This window comes from Poecilia reticulata, linkage group LG18 (genome assembly GCF_000633615.1).
Source record: "Poecilia reticulata strain Guanapo linkage group LG18, Guppy_female_1.0+MT, whole genome shotgun sequence".
Classification (NCBI taxonomy): domain Eukaryota; kingdom Metazoa; phylum Chordata; class Actinopteri; order Cyprinodontiformes; family Poeciliidae; genus Poecilia; species Poecilia reticulata.
Genome location: NC_024348.1, coordinates 17,312,674 through 17,333,808, shown reverse-complemented (window position 1 = coordinate 17,333,808; position 21,135 = coordinate 17,312,674). Strand labels below are relative to the sequence as shown.

The window sequence follows — 21,135 nt, the reverse complement described above, 5'->3', positions numbered from 1 at the left end:
TTAAGGTTTCCATCTGTTTTGGTGACCCCCCCCCCACCTCCTGCTTCCCTCCTTCGTTTGCCGCCTTTATTAAACGACCCCCCGTCCCTCTCTCATTCTATCTCTTTGTCTCTCTATCTCTGTCTTTTCTCCCTCCCTTGCGCTTTGTTGTCTAAACAAAGTGGCCTTTATCAGGATGAGCTGCAACCCAAACAAGCCAAACAAAAGATATGGGCGAGAAAATCTGCCCGCAGAAGAGGGGAGGATCTTATCGTGCCAGCCTTTGTGTGCCAGCCTGCCAACTGGCGATGCCCCCCCGCCGCCGCCAACCCCTCCCCAAATCTCTCACACACACACATTAATATGCCAAATTCTGGCACCGCCGCAATGAGCTGGCACCTGACCTGGCCGAAAGGAAAGCAGGGGTGACGGAGAAGACGAACCGTTCGACGGAGGAGGGAAGGGGGCGCCATCTTTGAGATGGTGCTCTCCTGACGAGCGATAAATCAAGAACCGAGGAGCAGGATCCGCTGCAGATACGCCGTTTCCACTTTACGTTAGAGAGTCACCGCTCAGGCTTGCGCTGGACCCGATGCCGAGTTCCAGTTTTCCATCACCACAGAGCGGGACGGACACCATCGCTCCTAATCAGATCAGAAGACACGCGGCTACACATGTCGCTACTGGTGGAATAAATAAGGAATAAACCGAACGGACCACAAAAGAGAAAACAGGTTCTTTGGTGTAGAGGCAGATTGTCTCAATTTCTACATCAGTGATGTGTGAGGGACTGTTGCAGAGTCAAAGATCCAGTTCATCCTTGGAAAGGCACCTTTTCTACCCGGCGGTGTTTTCTAAACCTCTGAGTTTTGACAGCATTGAATCATTTCTGGGTTTACAAAAGTCCAACCAGCTACTAGGTTTAGGGAGCAATTGCTCTTTTATCCTGGGTCATGCACATTTACATTTTTTGCTCCCTTAATAATGAAACACTTCATCTAAAAACTGCAGTTTGTGCTATAACTTGTGTCGCCTTCGACTATCGTTTAAATTGGCTTGACGTTCTGAAACACTGACGTGTGACAAACATGCATAAAAATATGAAATCGGGAAACACTTTTTTTTTTTTTTACATGTGACTGGATTTGTCTGAGCTGAATTTGGATGGAACTCGATCCATTTGTCTTGATATTTGTTGTAATGCGATGCTACATTAGTAAGACTGAATTTGTCGTACCAACTAAACTTAAATGAAGTCATCTGCAGATCTGTTTATAAACCCCGACTCATCAATCAGCATCTCCGGCTGGAGTTTATAATTCCACAACGTCCCGTTCTCAGGCGCTGTTGGAAATCCTGATTAGAGACACTGAAACAATGACTGAATGGTTTGTAAACTACGATAATGTGTTATTATTTTTGAACGACTTTTGACACAAGTGACCTTTGACACGAAAGAGGAAGAGGACAGAAGAGGAAGACGTGCAGCAGATGGCCCGATTCCAGGAATCGAACCCGGGACAACTGCGTTGACGGCACAACTGACTGAGCCACCCAGCATCCAAATATACTGATATTTAAAAAGATCATTTCCCCATCTTATGTGGGAATATAACTGGTATTCAGCATCTACATTCACATTTTTTCTAGCCGAACTTGAAAAGTCATTTGTAGCTCTGAATGGCTCCTGCTTGAAGCGGTGTGTTTAAATCCTGTCCGCAGTGTCGGCGGGAGCTTTAACAAACACAATTTGCATTTATAAACTGAACTGATGATAAAAAATTGTCATATCCTGTGATTAGACATCACTGTTGATGCAGAAGGTGTTTATGAATCCTGACTGCTGTTTAAAACAGAGTTTATAAGCTCTACTGATGAGCCAGTGACAGATAACTTGATTTGTCGGCTGCGATCCTCTGCAGAAATTCAAAAGACAACAGAGGGAGGTTTAAACATTTACCAGAGGAGACTTGAGAACTCTGAACCTGCGGACAAACTGGTTCTTCGCTTTTGATTTTAATAGTACAATTAGAGACGCGCTTTGTGCCAAAGACAGAAACATCTTGACGGTGAAACTCTCTGCACAGGCAGAAATAAATAGCAGAGATCCTAGTCATCTCCAACTGCACTTTACACTCTGTGACACCGTAATGATTATCTCATAATTGGAACAAGGGAGGCCTTTCTTATTGGCCTTAAAGCAGCAGCTGAAAGCCTCCCTATCAAATAACCGCTGGCAGGTACAGAAAACCACAAACACTCAGATGAAAGTGACAGAAAAAGGAGGGAAAAAAGGTGAGAAGGGGCAAAGTTGAAATGTCTGGGCAAAGACGAAACGTCTGCGCAAACAATTAAATGTTGCGCTCTTTTTCTGTAAGGCGCACTCAAGACTCGGTACGTCTGTCACGGTTTGAAGACGAGGGGAATCAAGTGGGATCCGGGCCCAGAAGGGAACAATGAGGACCCTGGCAGAGCGCTGTCTGTGAGCGCGGTCGATTGTGCGTGACCCAGCTCGCTTGTATCTCTCGGCGTCCATGTTGGTCTCGCCGACAAGAGCACGCTCAGGCCTTCTGCTGCCACAATGTGTCTGTGTGTGTGTGTGTGTGTGTGTGTGTTTGTTTCTAATCGCCGCATACTAATGCGGGCGAAGAGCGGGCCCTCTTTCTTCTTTCCCCCGCCGAGTCTCCGTGCCTTCTCCTCCGTAAACTCTCACGGCAGTGAAAAGAGGCGAGCGTTTTAACTGAGCCAGGAGGACAACAGGCTCCTCATTGAGGTCACCAAGCAGCACGGATGGGGAGGGAGCTCATTCTGCGGCGAGTGGGCCCCGAATGGCACGCTGAATGGCCCGGCAGATCATTAGCCACACCGGCCCCGGGGACGAGGACTGGGGGGTGGGGGGGAAACCTGGCCAGGACAAAGCCGGGAAACCAAGGATGCAGATGAGGGTTAATCCACCCAAATTCAACTTCCCCACCTTTTTTTTAAAATTCAGGATGTGAAGTTTACCCACCTCTGAGCAGATGCGTGCATCTGCAAAGGCAGCCTCCATTCATGCAGTCATGCTACATTTGCGCATTAAACGTACACGCGGTGACATACAGAACACGTGTGCGCACACCGAGGCACGCACCGGGCGCCCCGCGGAGAGCCGCCACGCACGGCGCGGGGCGGTCGGCGAGCGGGCTGCAGACAAACCGCAGCGACACGACGTGACACAGTGGCTCATCTGTCCGATGAAAAATGAGCAGGCTGGTCTCCAGTCAGCACACTGCGCCCCCCGCTTAATGTTTCCACCTCCTCCCGCTCCCCCCATGTTTGCCCTTTTCTCACAATGTGGTCTTTCCTTTCGCTTATTTATTACACTCTTTTCTTTTTTCCCCTTTCTGTTCTTGTCACTTTGCTCTCAGCTTGTTGCCCCAACTGGGCGATCTTTCACAAGAACCTGACGACCGTATTAAAGGGGGGGCAGTGGGGGGCTCCTTTTATTAATATTATGCCTTCAGTTCTAAAGCGTTATTGTTCAAGCTACTTTAAATTATTGTTTTCCTCACTATGGTTGAAACCTGTCGGTTTGTGACTCCAAATAAGACTTTTTAAAACCTAACATTGGACTTTTTTTTAAACATTTTTACAACCAATGTTTCTCTTTAGCAGGACACTTACGCCCACACAGCAGAGTTAAACTTGTATTTTATGCACATTTTTAAAACATATCTAGTAGTTCTATCAATAAAATGCAAGTTTATAAAGTTTTATGATTGCAACTTTTAAATTTAACATTTTTTGGAATATATCTGAATGGGTGAGTCAGGTTTTAAATGTATTTAATCAGAAACAACGTAAAAAATCTTACATTTAGATAAAAGCAACCATTGTGCCAAGCATATAGACCCTCTAGCAGAAAACTAATTTGCAGACTCAGCCCTCATTTAGGTTATTTTGAGGCAGCAATACTTTTCAGACGCTTCTAGTGACTTTTTTCAAAAAAAAGCAAGTAGTCACAAATCTAGCAACTTTTTATTTATTTTTTTATTACTGGAAACGTTGACGATGAAAGCAACAACAAAACTGCAGTATCTGTCCTGACTGAGCGAGAAGCGAGTGTTGCTGTAAGCCTCCATCGCTTCCTCAGCGCTGCAGTCAGTCTCACACAGACGTCCTGCAGCAAACACTGCAGATAAATCACACACGTGAAACGTTTAGAGATTCTATCGATCAAGGTGTGTCAAAGTGAGATGATTTTATACCCAAACGCTGGGCCGAGTGACGAAAACGTCAACCGAGCCGTGTCGTTTTAACCAATAGGAAAATTCATCTGCAACGGTCACCGTTCGACCCACAGGTGGCAGCACTGAGACGGTTTAAGACCAAACAATGCAGAGTTAAATCTTTATGAAAGTTTCAACTCTCCGCCTGGATATTTTTGCTTACTTTAATTGCACGCAGTCCTTTAAATGTCCTGTGAGTAAATATATATTTGCCCATTTATCAATAACAACTGGAACTTTCGACATCTACCAACTTATTTTCGCAATTTACCGTGTACTAAAAGAGCGCCCCTCAGATTGATTTCGCTTCCTGCTATGGCGCGGGTGAAATTACCGTAATAACTCGATATTGCCTGGAAAGCTGGACGAGAAAAAATCTGATCTTTCGAATTTAATGGACAGCCTTAACATTTACACATGATTTTGTCAAACAAAAGAAGTTAGGATTCATATTTTTTTACATTTTGACGCTTAAAATTCAACTTGAAAATTCAACACAATAACTATAACTTGACTGCAAACAAAACAAAAACCACTGACAGTTTTGGTGCGATTTGAGGGGAAACTTTTTATAGAAACAGAAAAGCAGTGGTCCGTAAATGGAACCTTGTGGTACACCTAATTTGCAGTTTTGAAAGGTTGATCTGACACCGTCAACTTTAAATCATCGTACTCAGGACTAAACAGATGCTGTGAGAAATTTAACTTCTAATTTAATTTTATAGAATCTATCTAAATCCTCCAGTAATTCCCTGGTTTTGAACGTAATAACTGTGCGCGCGTTAATCCATCTTTACGTTTTCCAGGAGTAAGTGACTGAAGTGTGGTCCCACCATTCACACGTTCAGTCGGCGTCTTGTCTGGCCCGTGAGAAAAAAAGAGGAACTTTGCATCTGTGTTGAAACAAAAGCCCCATCAACAGCCAGACTTGCATCTATTTTTTTCTTCTCTCTCTCTCTCTCTCTTTTTCAGTGTGCACCAAACAAACAATTAGCTTTGTTGCAGTGTAATTGACTGGCAGGACCGGCTGGCATTTACATTCGCCCGCTGTTGCCACCCTGCCATTCGGCGGGCCTGGATGAAAGGGAATAAGGTCCGTACAAGGGTGCGAGGTTGGCCACGTCTCTCTTACTTCCAAGCTTTTTTTTTCTCCCCTGGTGGCAAACTTCCAAGCAGGAGCATTTCTTTTTTTTTTTTTTTTAAAGGAAGGAGGGAAGGGCGGGTGGAGTGAGGACGAGACTATGGATTTAATTATGCATGCGTGTTTTCCCATTCATTGTAGCGGTGGGAAGGAGCGACGGCAGGGGTGTAACGCGGGGTGGTTGAAGGGGTGCAGGGGGGGCAGACCAATGACATTCCGTCGTTGTAGACCTCCTCCTACACACAAACACACACATACAGGCAGCAGTCTGGGAGCGAGCCGCTATAGGCTAATGAGGTGACACTCACCGTCTGGAGACCAGCCAAAACAGTCCATTAACTCCTAGCCAGTAGTTAAGAGGAGAAGAAGGAGAAAGGTGGAGGAGGGGAGGGGACAAGAGGAGGCAGATGAGGGAGTGGGCAAATGGGTGAGGTAGGTGGCTAGATGAAGGTGGGAGGAGTTTATGGGGGGGTCTGGAGTCTCAGGATGTGAGAGTGGGGGGTATTCCTGCAGTTTTGTAGTTGTGAATGAAGCAGTGGGGTGGCTGAAAGAAGGGAGGGGGCTTTGCACGAGCGTTCACTGCTGGCGATTATGCTCTGAGGAGATTTGTGTGTGGGTAGCAACGAATGAGGGAGGATGGCGGAGAGAGATCCAAACCCACCCCCTTGTCCCGTCCCGTTTCCCCCCGCCCCCCAACCACCCGCCCAGTCAGCTAGACAGACCTTTGACAGAGGAGCTCTGTGATTCGCCTCTTTCATCTTCAGAGAAACCCCCCTGTCCAGTCGGATAATTATGAGACAAATGCACCGGACCCCCGCTGCTTGAGTGGCAATGGGCATTGGAGGCCAGAAACACAGAGAGAGGGTTCAAACCTGCACGTCTCGACTGGTCCGGAGGGAGGGGGGGACAGAAGGAATGAGGGATGGCGAGGAGAGAGGGGGGGATATCTGGGGTCTGGGAATTTCCCCGCTCTCCCAGGAGAGACAAGTTGGTCCGTAGATCATAGATCAGGGGCAAACCGGTGGCGATGCTAACAAGGACAGCAGGACTTTCACTGAATACTTTCACGCAGCCTCTTTGGATACACAATGCATGAAATAAATATGGTTTACAAACAACCAGTTCCATGCAAAAGTATTAAACCATTCAGACTTTGTATTCAAGTACACAGACTTTCTTGGACTCTTTCTGGTCTTTTAAAACAGGGAATTGCCTTATTTTGACTAAAACACAATTTTAGGTCTATTAAATTGCTTTTTTTTATATTACCCCAAATAAACTGGAGCAAATTGTGAATTTGTGAGTGAAATGAGTAACATAGAACCTACAAATCCAGTTTAAAAGCCTGTTGCTTAGCTGCCTGTTATGTGCAGAAACACCACTGATTCATCCCTTTGGTTTAGGAGACATTTTGAGCATAAACTGATAGATAAGTCAAACTTCCAACAAACAGCAAGAGAGTGAAAAAGAAGCCAAAGTCTAGAGAAGACCTTTAGAAACCCTGCGATCTGAACCGCTTTAAAAGACAACAAGAGATTCAAGACCTTTCAAAGAAAAATATCAAAATCTTGGGGATGCCTCAAGATTGTTGCAACGCAATGTGTCTTTAATATGTAAAACAACACTTAGTAACTATTTAAGTTGGAATGAACTCAGCCCAGAAAGGTGTTCAGTGTGTTTAACTGTGCTTTGGTTGGCACTGATAAGAAGGAACGGTTAGCCGAGGCTGCTTTATCTACAACTTTATCTCACACCAGTCACAAGTCCCGATAGCTTTCAACAAGCATGTCTGCAGAAACGCAACTGTAGATCATTTGAAATTATACTGAAAATCAATGATGGCGATCCATTTAATCGCTTTACCTCCTCAATTCCTGGGGGGCTCTGATGTCTGGTATAACTGTGAAAAGGGTGAAAGGTTGGGTACAACAATCGGCAGATTGTCGATGCAAAACAGAGTTAAAAAAGTGCAACTTTTTGGGGGGGAAACAAACATCATGTGGAAAGGATTCAACCTCAGGACCTTCTTGCTGAAAGGCAACAGCACCAACACACCAGCATGCAGCCTGCATCCTGCAGTTGAATAAACACTGAACTAAGAACGGTGGAAAGACAAGTTGTTAGCAGCTTTCACTTATAGCCGCAGACGAAAATCCCTTTAGATTATGGGCCGAGTTCAAAGACAAGGTCTCATAGCTTGTGCTTGCGTCACACTGGAGCTGATCAACCTCCGCCTGTGATGTGTCACTGATTGTCAGAGCTCACAACTGTGTCGAGCCTCAGCCAAGAGGACTTCCCACTGGCCACGACCGACCGGGCGTTCCCACTCAGGGCAAAAAAAAAAAAAAATGGCTCTCCTCCAGCTGGGCTTGAGGCCACCGAGGATCCCTGCCACCCATCGCTGCTGTTTGCGCTCTCAGAGCCGTGCCAAGCGAGCGGCAGCAGCAGCAGCGCAACGCACACAAACACACACGCCCACGCACACCTTTAAGCTTGGCTACATGGAAGGAATTATGCGATCGTAGAACGCCACCACATCTAAGACCAAATCTTGGCTCGAAACAGACAAAGAAAACAAAGCGTGCACTCATTCGGACAATTTTGCTGGCACTGTTTCTCTGGAACGGGATATAGACTCAAGAAGGAGGTGGAGGTGGAATGATGTGTGTGTGTGTGTGTGTGTGTGTGTGTGTGCGGGGGGGTGTGTGTGTGTGTGTGTGTGTGTGTGCGTGTGTGTGTGTGTGTGTGTGTGTGTGTGTGTGTGGAGAGCTTGTGCTGGCCTGTCAACCACAGAGTTTAATGTGTCATTACAAGCATAAAAACAGACTACTGACGTTGCCAACAGATGTCGAGCCAGTTTATTTTTGCCATTACAACTCCAGTAGGGAATGAAGCAGCAGGTGCAAATGGTGCTTTCTTCTTTACTATCCATGCTCCTGTGCTGCTGTATCATCATTTCTTCTCATTCAGTACGCAAACATGCATCAAGCTGGGTATCAAATCTCAATGCGTTTACTGCGGACTTTATTCTGCCAAGAACTGAAAGCGGGATATGAACTTTCGGTCAGATTGTTCAGATTAAAGCGCAATCTCATTTACTTGGGGGTAAGAAAGCTGGTCTTATAGTGCCTAATAATGTCCACGCCACCCCCCCCCTCCTGCCCCAACTCCTTACCTGGAAGGGTCCAGTAATGATGGAAAGCTGTGCTAACTCCTGAGGCTCTAAGCTGTTCAGCTGGTTGGTGGTTTAAAAGCCGGCTGCATGCCGCATGGCTAGTAAAACCCCTCCTTTCCTGTTAATGAGCCTGGAGACAGGGCTTTCAGAGGCCCCCGTCGGAGCTGGCCCAAATCAAAGCATTCGAGGGGAGAGAGGCTCTGGGGCAGGAGGGTTCATTCGGGGGGAGAGTGGAGCCTGGTGGTGTCTCCGCTGGCACAAGACCCCTGAATGAAGTTTTTTTTTTTTTTTTTGCTCTTTAAGGCAAACTAAAAGAGCGATTTCATGAAAACATCTGGAGTCCATGCACCAGGTAGATGCTTATTTGTTGAGTCTGATGCCAGCCGGTAATAAAACGGTGCCGTCAAGCAGATTCTAACGTAACCCGGTGGCGCCGTGCCTGTCACAAGGTCACGCCACTGGCAGTCCTCCAAAGACAGCAGAGCTCCTTCTTTCCTTGTGGATCCTCTGACTGACTGGAGACATCCTGGCAACAGCAACAAAGGTGTACAGTCAACAGACTGCGTCTTTCAACAAAACATCCCTCGCTGCAAAAGGAAAGTGCACTCGCTTTTAATTTGAAGGTTTTAATCAATGGTGGGCACTGCTAACTAAAACGCTGGCCATGTGGAAGCAGAGCCGATGTGTAAACAGTCAAAACAGGAGTGTCATTACAAAAGCCAACCATTTTAAGTTTATTTAGGCCACGACTTTAACGCAGACGTCGAACTTTATCCAACTGAAAGTTTACAAAACTGTCTGGTACATTAGTGCTTTAGAAACTAGAGGAAGCTAAGTGCGCTAAACTTTTTCAAAGTTAGAGCACTCTAAAATGCCAAATGAAAAATCAGCTCCACTACAAGCACATTAGCAGATTAGCAGGAGTGTGCCAACGGCTGCATCTCGTATATTAGTAAATACCAGAAATGATCTGGTCTTTAAAAGTTTCCTCAACTGCCCTCAAGTGCATAAAAGCACACAGCAGAATCCGTGCTACCATTACTTCATCCAAAATGGAAAAAACTAAGAGATGATTTAACATCTTACAACATTCTTGACGGGCTCTAGAATACTTCTGTCAACTTGTTCAACTCAATACATTCATGTTCTGTTGCTGCCAAATCAGCCCTGATCATCATTCCTCCACTACTGTAGCTGACAGGTGCTATGAAGTGTTAGTGCTGATATGCCGTGTTATGTTTTTTTAGTTATTTTATTTTTGTTCAGGCATCTGTTCTAGTAGTCTTCATGCAAATTCAAGCTGCCTGGTTTGACTTCTAGAGAAAAGAGGCAACATTTCTAAACAAGTAATTCTCGCCAAGCCTTTTTCTAAGTACACTGTCATGAACTTTGAGGTTTAACAAGCAAAGCAAAATGCTAAAAGTCTGAAACTGAGCATGTGGGGGCTTTTGCTTGGTCTAACCTTATGACATCTACTTCTGAGAAGATTCAACACCATCTTAAATGTCGACCTTCCAACTATTTGGAAACACCTCCTTCTACAAGGCGCAGAGCTGATGTCTTTCCAGCTTGGCATTGTGTTAGCGCACCTGCAAGCTTTGATCAGCAGCACCTGACTCAAGATGTTCACGTCTAAACAGGGGAAACCATATCCCACATTCATGGCAATAAATAAATAAATTAAAAAAACACACAGACAACAAATCCACAAATCCTTTCTCTGCTACCAGGGCTTGCTGGGGGAAGTAACAACATGTGGTTTGGTTGCACAGCGCCAGCCTGCAGTGGGAAGAAGAGAGGCGCTAAATTAATTTCACATTTTGTTGTTTGGGAGTCATAAACAATGGCATCCACAGAGCAGGCCACTGAACGGTTTGCTTGCAGGGTATGAAAACATTACATCAGCAGCTTATTGCAGCCAGTTTAATGCCGCCGTCAAGGTGTTTCCACACAATGTGTTTAAAACAGTGTCACAGCATTATGTCAAGGGAGATTATGTAGGGGAAAAAATACATTCAAATTTGGTTAACAAAGGTAGCCATTCATAAGAACTTCTGACATTGCACAATGTTCAAAAGTGAAACTGCAATGAGAGGAGTGCAGAAGGCATGAAGATATGCCTGGTGGTTTCCAGCCAACAATTTAAATGTGTTTGGTTTTGACTTTTTTTTTTTTTCCGGGTGGTTGCCAAAAGACTTTAGGATGATGATCAACCCTTGCCAGGCAGGATTGCGTACATTTCCATGCACCTTGCATATTTTATTTATTTTTTTGTTGTTGGCCTGATAATGCTCAGATGAGAAGGGTTCTCTTGTCCTAAATCTCGCTGCTCTGTTGCTGCTGCAGCTTTTTTCCCACGCGGCTCCCGAACTATAATCTCTTGAAATATTTGCACAGATGACGGCAGCGCTCGGCTGTTTTGACACAGAGCCGCATGAGCGAAGCCCAGCAGTCACTTTTTCCATCGGTTTGGGAACAGGAATTCCCCTCTTGCCGCTTTTCCTTGCAACAACCCCCACACCCCAATAAGCCTTCCTCCACTTCCTCGGCACGCTAAGATTTGTCCACTCGGGGACGCATCGTGGGGGATTTCACACCCGCCCTGCAGCCATCCTCCAACAATCAGAGAGTGTTGCTTTCACTTTATCGGAGATGCCAAGAGTTCACCCAGGGAGATCAGAGGTTATGGGGCGTCGGGGTGGGAGAGAGTGGGCGGGCTGCAGGATAGCTGAGGTAGTTCCTGTTCTGCCTTGGTTCAGCTCAGGAAGGCGAGCAGAGCCGACAGGAACGCTCTGTTTATGTTTCATGTTTCTGGGAGGATCATCTCTGAGCTTAAAGGAACAAATTCATGGAAAGGCTGCCCCTGTCTGAATTCCCCCCCAGGGATACTGGTTCAGCTGCATAAAAATATCCCACTGACCGTCTGCACAAACATCAATGTACCGCATGTCGATACTAGAACCCCCTGAAACGGCAAAAGCTGCTGCACGTCTGCAGGCGAGTCTCTCAGCCAGCTCTGCACATGCAGGATGCTCAAGTTTCGGCATATTCTTCTTCGTAAAGGAGCTCTGGCTCAATCAGACTGGACAGAAAGCAACTGTAAATTTTAATGTTAGTTTTTGTTTTTCACAGATTTGTAATTGGATTGAGGTCTAGACTTTGACTGGACCACTGTAACCCAAATATAATTTGATCTGTTGTAGCTCTGGCTGTATGTTTCCAGGACTTACAAAGGTCTAGGGTCAAGAAAAAGGCAGCTATCATCTCTGCAGATCCCGCACATACTGGACACAAATTACCAGATTGATACCATGCATATTTATACTAAATCAATGTCTCCTGCATGTGTACACATTTACAGCAAAGGAAAAACTTGTTTGTTTTTTTTTGTTTTTTTTTGCCTTTTATACATTTTTGTATGTCTTCATTGACAGCAGAAGTGAACTCAAGTCAAATTCCTTGATTGTGTGCATAAACACCTGATATTTACGGTGGTTTTCCTGCTGCTTTTACTGCTCCTAGCAGATTTTCCTCCAGGATTGTCCCGTGTTTGACTCCATCCATCTACGCATCGACTCGGCTAAGGAGAAACATCCCTACAGCGTGATGCTGCCACCAGCGTTTCCCAGTTTTTCACTGTTTTCCACTTTTCATCACTTTAAGCAACTCATATTCTTTGCTACATGCCATGTGGAAAACCTCTTTTTATTTTTTAGTTTTTTGCCAACAACAGCTTTCTACCTGAGCAGTGGATCTCTGCAGCTCATTCAGAGTTACCAAGGACCTGCTGGCTGCTTTTAATGAATCCTCTCTTTGCCTGTTCTTTCAGTTTAGGGTGAACAGCCACTTCTTAACAGTGGCTCTATTAGATGTTCCAAGTCAGGGATATTATTTTATGACTTAATTCTGCATTAAATTTCTCTACACCTTCATCTCCAGTCTGCCTAACGTGTTCCTCGGTCTTCGTGATTCTGTTTATTCTCTAATGTTCTGTAGAAAACCTCTCAGAGCAGCTGAGTAAGATTAAATTTCACACATGGGAACTATTTATTTATTAGGTGACTACAGAAGGCAAGCTGTACTGGATTTTATTTAGGAATATTAGAGTAAAGGGTATTTAACACTTGCTATTCGTAATAAATTTTGAAAACCCAAGTTTTGTTCTCGTTCCACTTTAAGCTAGTATGTGTTTATCTATCACATAAAATCATCCCATGAAAGTACACTGACATTAGTGGCTGCAGAGCGCAAAAATGTGAAAGAGTTCAAGAGGTGTGAAAACCTTCTGCCTTCGTTCGTAGAAACAAACGGCCTCGTGGGGGAAAAAAAAAACAGACCTGTAGTTAAAGGATCTCTGAGATTTCAAATCGTAATTGCACAGAATTTGATGCGCAATCTGTTTAAAGGTCATAAAAATAATCTCTTCGTCCTCGCCAGACTGTTGCATCATGGGAACTGGAAGGAACATCAAAGGGCCACCACTGGAGCAAACTCCAGTAATCCCCCTCCTGGCAAGCATCTACATATATACATGCGTCCTTGCCAAACTTTTTTTTTTCCTCCCTCTCTCTCTCTCTCTCTGAACGTGTCTGTGCTTGTAGAAAACACTATCTCCTCGCTGACACTGACAGTCACAGCTCTCGTAGAGGTTGGCAGCGCCTGCAGGAACACTTCCCGTTCTGTGGCGCAGGGCTTGGTCCAAGCCACTTGAACTTGGCAGGGCTCACCTGGAACAGCCTGCCCGTAGAACTGCCGCAGACTCTTCACCCCAAAACACCCCCTCCCACACACACACACACACACACGCACTCCAACTCCAAATCGTCAGCCAAGACAGGCATACATGCATGCAGGCCTTCCTGTAAACTCCAGCAGCTGATGTCAGCCACTCCTCCTTAAAAAAACTGGCTACAACTGACTCTCAGGTATTTACCGAGGGAGAAGGAAGCGATTTATTTATATCTGTGTGTTCCGGTCGAGCAGGTTTGGCTCGCTCGTGCTCAGTTTGCGCTTTTTAATTAAAAAAGACATCACTGTTGAGCATTCGGTGCAATGCAGTTTACAGTGTTTTTAGCGTTTCAGGTCAGCACATACAGCCCAGGAGCTGAACAAAGGGTTGATTGTGCGTACAAGGTAAGTTTTTTTTTTTTATCAATCGAGGGGGAATTACACAGATCGTATGACACCATATGGAAATCTTTTTACACATAATGTATTTCCTTTGCAGGCGCTGTGAAAGGCGAGGCCTACAGGGAGTCCTCTTTAGGAGGGAAAACGCTTGTATGTATGGCGAGGAGGAAGGGAGGGAGGGGGGGAGAGCGAGTGAGTTAGTGGCGGGGGGTCGGGGGGTTTAGAGAGGGCGGTCCGAGCACGCTCAGCGAAAATATGCCTCATGCACTCGTTGAACTCAGGGGGCCTGAGCAGGCTTCTCTCAAGGTTACAGGAGAGGCCTGTGTGAAGAGAGGAGCGGGAGGACGGAGGCATGCAGCTGCAGCGGCGGCAGCAGCAGCAGCCCACGTGCAACAGGGTCACCACTGGATGCTGCAATATTAATAACACGCAGCAGAACGTTTTATATCTAATCCATTAAGCCGGTTTCAGTGGGCTCAAATAACAGGAGCGGCATGCGATCACCTTTGACTCCCGGTTTCCTTCCCTCCTCGGAGGCGCTCGGGCCGCATATCCGCTGCCGCGCCTCCACGCCCCCTAACCCGCTCCACCCACCTCTCCCCCCCAGTTCTCCCCGCCACACAAAGGTAGGAAGCCGGCCGCCAGAGCTTGTCGCATCGAGACCCGAACACTAAATCACCTCTCGGTTTATCCGCCGCCATTTACACCCGTATCACCAGAGGAAATGATAAAGACAACAAGGCCCCAGTAAACACATCAGACGATGTGGAGGACGTGAGGCTGTTAGCTGATTGAACGATACGCAGCCAGAGGACTCTCCCGGCAACGCCGCGTGCGCTCTTTTCTCTACATTTTCTCAAGTCACAGCCAGAAACTTGGATGTATTTTAGCAGCATTTTATTTGACACACCAACATAAAGTTGTCTGTAGTTGTTTAATCAGATGAAACATTGACAAGAAGCTCTCAAGATTTCTTTGCAAATAAAAATCTGAAAAGTGTGGCGTGCATTTGTCAGACTCTTTAGCCTCCAGATCTTCTGCAGTTTGAAACTTTTGCTAATTAGTCCAAGTGAAGTCAGAATCGGACGTCGACTTCTCAAGTTTTGCCACAAGCACTCATTTGGATTAAGGTGTAGACTTTGACTGGACCACTCTGACACATTAGTACACTTCGTCTGAACTGATGGTGTGGTTGGGTTTCACCACACCTTATCGTTACCTACACGTTTTTCTTCTTGCGGTCAGCAGATTCTCACGCCTGAGCCGAGGATCTATGCAGCTCCTCCATAGCTGCCACACACCTACAGTGCTTCTCTTTCTGATCCTCCCTTGAACAGCCGTGTCTTGGTGTCAGTGCTAACGCCAATAAAATGCATTGCAGTTTGTTGTTGCAACACGACTGTGATGATTTACTTGCGGTTTGCATACTTCTGCAGGACAATGTGCATCTCTGCAAGCACACAGAGTCCTTCTATTGTTGAGTTTGTGCCAGAGGCGTTGAGTCATAAAGCCCAGACCTTTTAGAGGTGTGAGCTTTTTATCTGCAAACAGGACAGAAGCCAAACCCTGGCTGTTACCATGCCCCCATTCTGTGGATCTCATCAGATCAGCAGCTGTCTTGCTAAACCGCCACTTCAGAGCCAAGACGGCAGAAAAGAATCAAACACTCTAAAGGCTAAAACAACAATCAGGACTGTGCTTCAAACAGGGGTCAAAGGGCAACAGGTAGTAAACACTAGACATAATGAACTGGTCACTCTGCCTTTGCTCTTGAATCGGCAGGTCATTAGCGCCTCGTAAAACAGAACAACTGCTCTGCTTTACAGCAACTCGGGCCTGCTTTTAGACAAATAACCTCGAGATGTGATTTAACGCCGCGGATTGAAGGAAAAGGGTTTGCCGTTGTTAAAACATCTTGGTTAATTTCCAGAGGAGCGGCAGACGAAGCGCCTTCGCCGGTTCCCCGAGTGGCCAAGCTTCAGAGTGCAACTTTCCGCTTTTACACCATCGGAGGCGCTTTTGTAAACAGGAGGAGGCGGGGAAAAAAATACCGCCGCATCCGACATAATAAAAGAGCAGCATCAAAGCAGCTATAGAGGAGAATCAATCGGAGCATTAGACGCCGCTTGGGGTTGTCAACGTGATGGCTTAGATGGAGCTGGAGAACATCTCAGTGGATGTAAAGCGGGCAAACAAATTAAGAGGGATGAGCTCCAGCTTGGTGGATTACTTTTAGCTTCTTGGAGCTCAATAACAGGCCACGAGTCTGTCAAAGCTGCGTGGATCTGTGGCTTAAAAAAAAAAACAACAGTCAGAACAGAAAACGAACCGGCTCAACCTGACAGAGCACATCTTCTTAAAGAGGACATCAGTTCCCGTAGTGATTGATTGAACCCTTTACTCTTTTTTTTTGTTTGTGTGTTTAGTTGGTTATGCATGCCATCTATGAGCCTCCTTCCAGTAAATGCTCTGCAGTGGTTCACATGTCTGTCAAGCTGTAAATACCAAGGATATTTCATCCCATTCATCAGACACTTTGCTCTATTTCTACAGTTTGCAGATGAATGCCGAGTATAGGGGACGTTGTTATGGTGACCTGGCCTCCTTTAAAAATGGACATTTTTGGGCGCTGCATTAAAAAAAAAAAAAAGAATTAAAATGCTACCCACAGCGTTTTATTGTCAGACTTTAACTATCCATCCATCCATTTTCCTGCACCCTTGTCCCTTAGTGGGGTCGGGAGGGTTTCTGGTGCCCATCTCCAGCTGGCGCGCCGGGTGAGAGGCGGGGTACACCCTGGACAGGTCGCCAGTCTGTCGCAGGGCAACACAGAGACACATAGGACACACAACCATGCACACACACACTCACACCTAGGGGCAATTTGGAGAGGGAGGGAGGGGGTCAAACCAATTAACCTAACAGTCATGTTTTTGGACTGTGGGAGGAAACCGGAGTACCCGGAGAGAACCCACGCATGCACAGGGAGAACATGCAAACTCCATGCAGAAAGACCCGGGGCTGAGAATCGAACCCAGAACCTTCTTGCTGCAAGGCAACAGCTCTACCAACTGCGCCACTGTGCAGCCCCAGACTTTAACTAGTGATACACAACTCCATTAACCGGTTCTGACCAGTGACAGGTCAAGTCATGAGTACGCTTCATTAAATACACCAACGCTAGAAACTTCCACTTATCTCATGCCTGAAAATGCATCAATATAAAACCTTTTCTTGAATGCACATTGTTTCAAATTAAATAAAAATTAGACAGATTAGAAAGTAAGTTGGTTTTCTGTTGGACTCTAAACTACTGTGGCTATTCAAGAAACTGCACCATTTTTTGTATTTGTTGTTGTTATTTGTTTAGCTAAACTAAGACAAGACAGATACACAAATATCTGTAGTCAAAAAATGTGGACTGGCTGGTTTGTTGGGCTTCTTTAGCACCTGCATAAAACAAAAACTAGTCAGTAAAGAAGAATAACATCTGGTTTGAAGCATTGTTTGTTGTTATTGTTGATATTCTTTAAGAAGTAAGGAAAATATATTATACTTCACTACTTATAAACTGACTGTCACCATTTTTCCGCTAGCAGAACGTCTAGTTTTTATGTATTCTAGAGTAGTACCTAATGTATTGTTTTAACGTTGCTTAAAAACTCGTTGATGACTTACTGTTGTTGACAAAAACAAATAAAAATCTGAACTCTGACAAAAACACTCTGTGTTGTTTACTTAAAAGTTATCAGGAGATTTCAGGATTGTATCATTTCATACTTCTACAGTTTTGTCTTTCCTGACTTTTTTCACGTATCAAACAGAGCCAACTGCTTGATACGTCTGACCTTTGATGTAATTTATTTATTTATTTATTTATTTTCTTTAGAGAGCATTTAAAAAATATCCATTAAATTCTTAGTAATAAAAAAATTACAACTATTCTACACAAATTCATGTTTCTTTAGAATCAAAAACAAATTGCATTGTATGCTGATGACTATCTGATGTTGACACATTTATTTAAAGAGCTCCAATCAAAACACACGGTGTTGGTTTAAATGAAAGGTATTAGTAAGTAGTCCAGGCAATCTCAACTCTTTACCATTTCTGTCATTTTATAATAGATGCTTTTGGGATAAAAAAGACAAATCTTACATTAAATTGGACCCACTTCCATTTAAGTGACAGCTGAGGATTCACACAGACCATATTTACCACCAATTGGTTGCTGAGAGTTATTTTGGTTTGATAAGTTATCATCACTTCCCATCTTTCATAAGGGTTTGCTAATAGAAATTAGCGTTAGCAGGAACTGCGTTTATGTTAAGTGCCTTACGGTTAATGCAAGTAACTTTTCATTTAAAAAACCAACACTAATGCCAAAAGTCACATATCAAACCAAATGCTATACTGGTTGGCATGACAGCAACGTATGTTTTAATTAAGACTTTTATTATTGGTTTTTTGTTTTCATGACAAGGACAGATAACTCGGCAAAATTAAAGAATATTTCAAAGTAGACATTTTTTTGTGTGTAACTGTTTTAAAAAACCAAATACAGCTCACACTGTTTAGTATTAAAAGGGAATCATAAAATATCTTTTGCCCGACCTTCATTGTGGAAGCACAAATCATAAGGATCGAGGTGCAGACCACACCGAGGGAGGATGAGCAACCAGGGATTGGATTCACACCAGGCACCGCAGTGGAAACATTTCAAAAACAGTTTTAGTTTCAGGAGTTGAACTTCGCTGCCGACTGCAGGGACTTTTCCAGGAGCGAGTCCTGAGAGCCCGGAGCCCAAGAAGCTCTGCAACGTGAGACGATGCGAGGGTATTATTAGACCGACGCAATTTGCCTGTGACACATTTACTGCGAAGGACCTCAAGAGTGATAACACACACAAACCGCAGTCTGCTGAGTAGAGTGAGAGCAATACTCTTAGCCACGGGAGAGTCGGGCCAATTAATGCCAAGGAGTCCTCCGAGCGCAGCCCCTCAGTATAATCCTACAGCCGAATTTATGGGGAGCGCCGATGCAGGGTTCGTTAATCACATTTCATATCAGAAAGAGTCACTCCCACTGCTTAGCGTTAACGTTTCGCAAATGACAAAGCCGAGCAAGAATGCCTCTCACACAAGCAGCGACTTTATGAGAAAAGACTCATAAATACGGCTCTCCAAGGTTACTAAAAGACGGAAGAAAACATGACGGCCTCAGAGTTACGGTAACTAATATCACTTAGATCCAAGTCCTCAAGAAAATCTCGCTCAGCGAGTCAAACTGGCACTTGAGACATGAAAGGGCAGCTGCGACGTTTGGTTTACATTATATCTTAGTGGTTTCCACATTGTGGCCAGGGGATAAGCATCAGGAGAGGTTTATCTCTGTCACAGAGCTCTATGGAATATGTAAACACTACGCGTAATCAGTGGCTAAAGTGAAATAAAGTGCAAGGGGAAGGTAGGCAGTGTGGGAAAGTCAAGTAGGAATAAGCCACCATCTTACTCTTGAAAGTAAATAAAACATGAGAAACTGGAGACAAAGCTGCAGGACCTCTAAGAGGGTTTAAAGCAGGAACATTTTAAAAGTACAAAATTCAATATCAGCAAGTAACGTTCAGGATCTTATCCGATCTGATCTGCTTCTTGGCTTCACCCCGACGGTGTGCCTTTGTCCTCGCCACCCACCCTGTGAGGCGGCGGCGGTGCTTCTTTTCTCTCCCCGTTTTTGTAGAACACCACCCAATTGTTTTCGACGAAGAGCCTCTCTACCCATCCAGAGCCCAAGTTTTTAATATGGTGTCCAAGCAAAAGTGATTAAACATCGCAGAGCACAAACAATGCTGGCCCTTAAAGCTGTATGAACCCTCTTTCACCAGAGCGAATGAAAGAGCGCTCTGTCTGCAGCAGCAGATGACAGACGCGCGCTTGAAGATAAGTCTTCTCCACGGGCCCTTATCCGGGGAAACACCCGCCGCCCGACCAAATAAAGAAATAAACACCCAACAACAGCGCCGAGCCCCACCTTTAAGGCAGCGATACGAGAAAGCGACCCCCTTTTTTTTTACACGAACCGCATTGAGATCATACTAAAAACCAGAGGCATTAGCTTGTTCCAAGTGAGTCGCTGTGGAGGAAAATTCAGAACAGATGACAAATATACAGTAAAACCTGGACGCACATGTACATGTGTACAAAAACAGGCAACTGATCACTATTAAAACCAACCAGCTGTCTGAAGCATGAGAAGGAGAAAAAAAAAGAAGCATATTTTCTATAAATCGTCACGTGCGGCACATAAATTACCAACAATCACAATGCATCATGTGTGAGGCATGTAAAACAATAACCTGAACTAATGCAATAGATGCATTTGGTTCCTGCTAACAGGAAAACTGTAAAGTGAAGCAGCAAGTCTGGGCTGACAGGATGATTGTTTTTACTTTAACGCAAGTAGCTCAATATGAATCAAGGTTGAAATGCGTTCTTCATTTAAAAAGTCAACACTTTTCTACACTCAAAATCCATCATTTCTTCTTCTTGAAGAGTAAAACTAACATTTAAATACACGTTTATGGCTGATATTTCTGCACTTCTCAGGCTTTAAATATGGTTGGATGAATGGGAAGTTAGAAGAGCGGACATAAGGACGGATCGATGCATAGACGGATGGTCCGATTGAAACCACTCACACTATATTTTAAAGGACGCATTAAAGGCACATTTCACGCTTTTCAATGTTTTTGCAGGGTGTGTTTATTTCCGAACTGGTGCATTATGTTCGAGGGTTACTGTCTCTTTAAGAGATTCAGATTTTTTTATCTAGTCAGGGAGGAGTCTCTGGCTAAAACTGGTTGTTGTTGCGGTTCAACCAGTAAATAAATTACACCCTTCTGGTGGAGTCAAAAAAGACAGCGATCTCGTCTGTTCACATTTAGAAATATATTGAGACGATTTAATTGCAAAAAGCAGAACAGAAAAAGTGTTGAAATAATTCTATTCAGATCTTGAAATTATCTGAATCAAATTTTGTCATTTTTAAGGGTTTTTAAAGACTTGAGAATGTCAGAACCTTGTATTACTGACAGCGCCGTTTCTCTCACGGCAGGAAAAAAACACAAAAAAAATCCCACAATTTTTCTATTTTACACTCTCTAAATCCTTCATGGCATTCTCTGAATTATCACAGCATCCATAAAACTGAAGGCTCTCCTCGGCCATAACCAGATGCACGTGCAGACGCGATAACAAATTTGAAACGGTGAGTCGTCGCCGAGCGTCATCGCAGAGAGGTCGTGATAGGGAGGGGTCGCCGAAATGACAAGTAGACCTAAATCGTCTGCAGCCGCGTCAGATGAGCACAACCATCTGACGCGGGTCTCCTCTCCTCTCCTCTCCTCTCCTCTCCTCTCCTCTCCTCTCCTCTCCTCTCCTCTC

The 21,135-nt window shown here is 44.8% G+C and overlaps 1 protein-coding gene and 1 long non-coding RNA gene across 7 annotated transcripts in view; one reads left to right on the top strand and one right to left on the bottom strand.

Moving 5' to 3' along the window:
- The window catches only part of LOC103480719 (uncharacterized), a 68,426-nt gene extending 62,362 nt beyond the window's left edge, over window positions 1-6,064 (top strand). For all 3 annotated transcript variants that reach the window (XR_536154.2, XR_536150.2, XR_536152.2), the window contains one exon: window positions 6-6,064. This is a non-coding gene — a long non-coding RNA (uncharacterized LOC103480719). The remainder of the gene's footprint in view (window positions 1-5) is intronic.
- LOC103480720 (nuclear factor 1 B-type) overlaps window positions 1-21,135 on the bottom strand; it is an 88,423-nt gene that overhangs the window by 38,342 nt on the left and 28,946 nt on the right. The window lies entirely within an intron of this gene.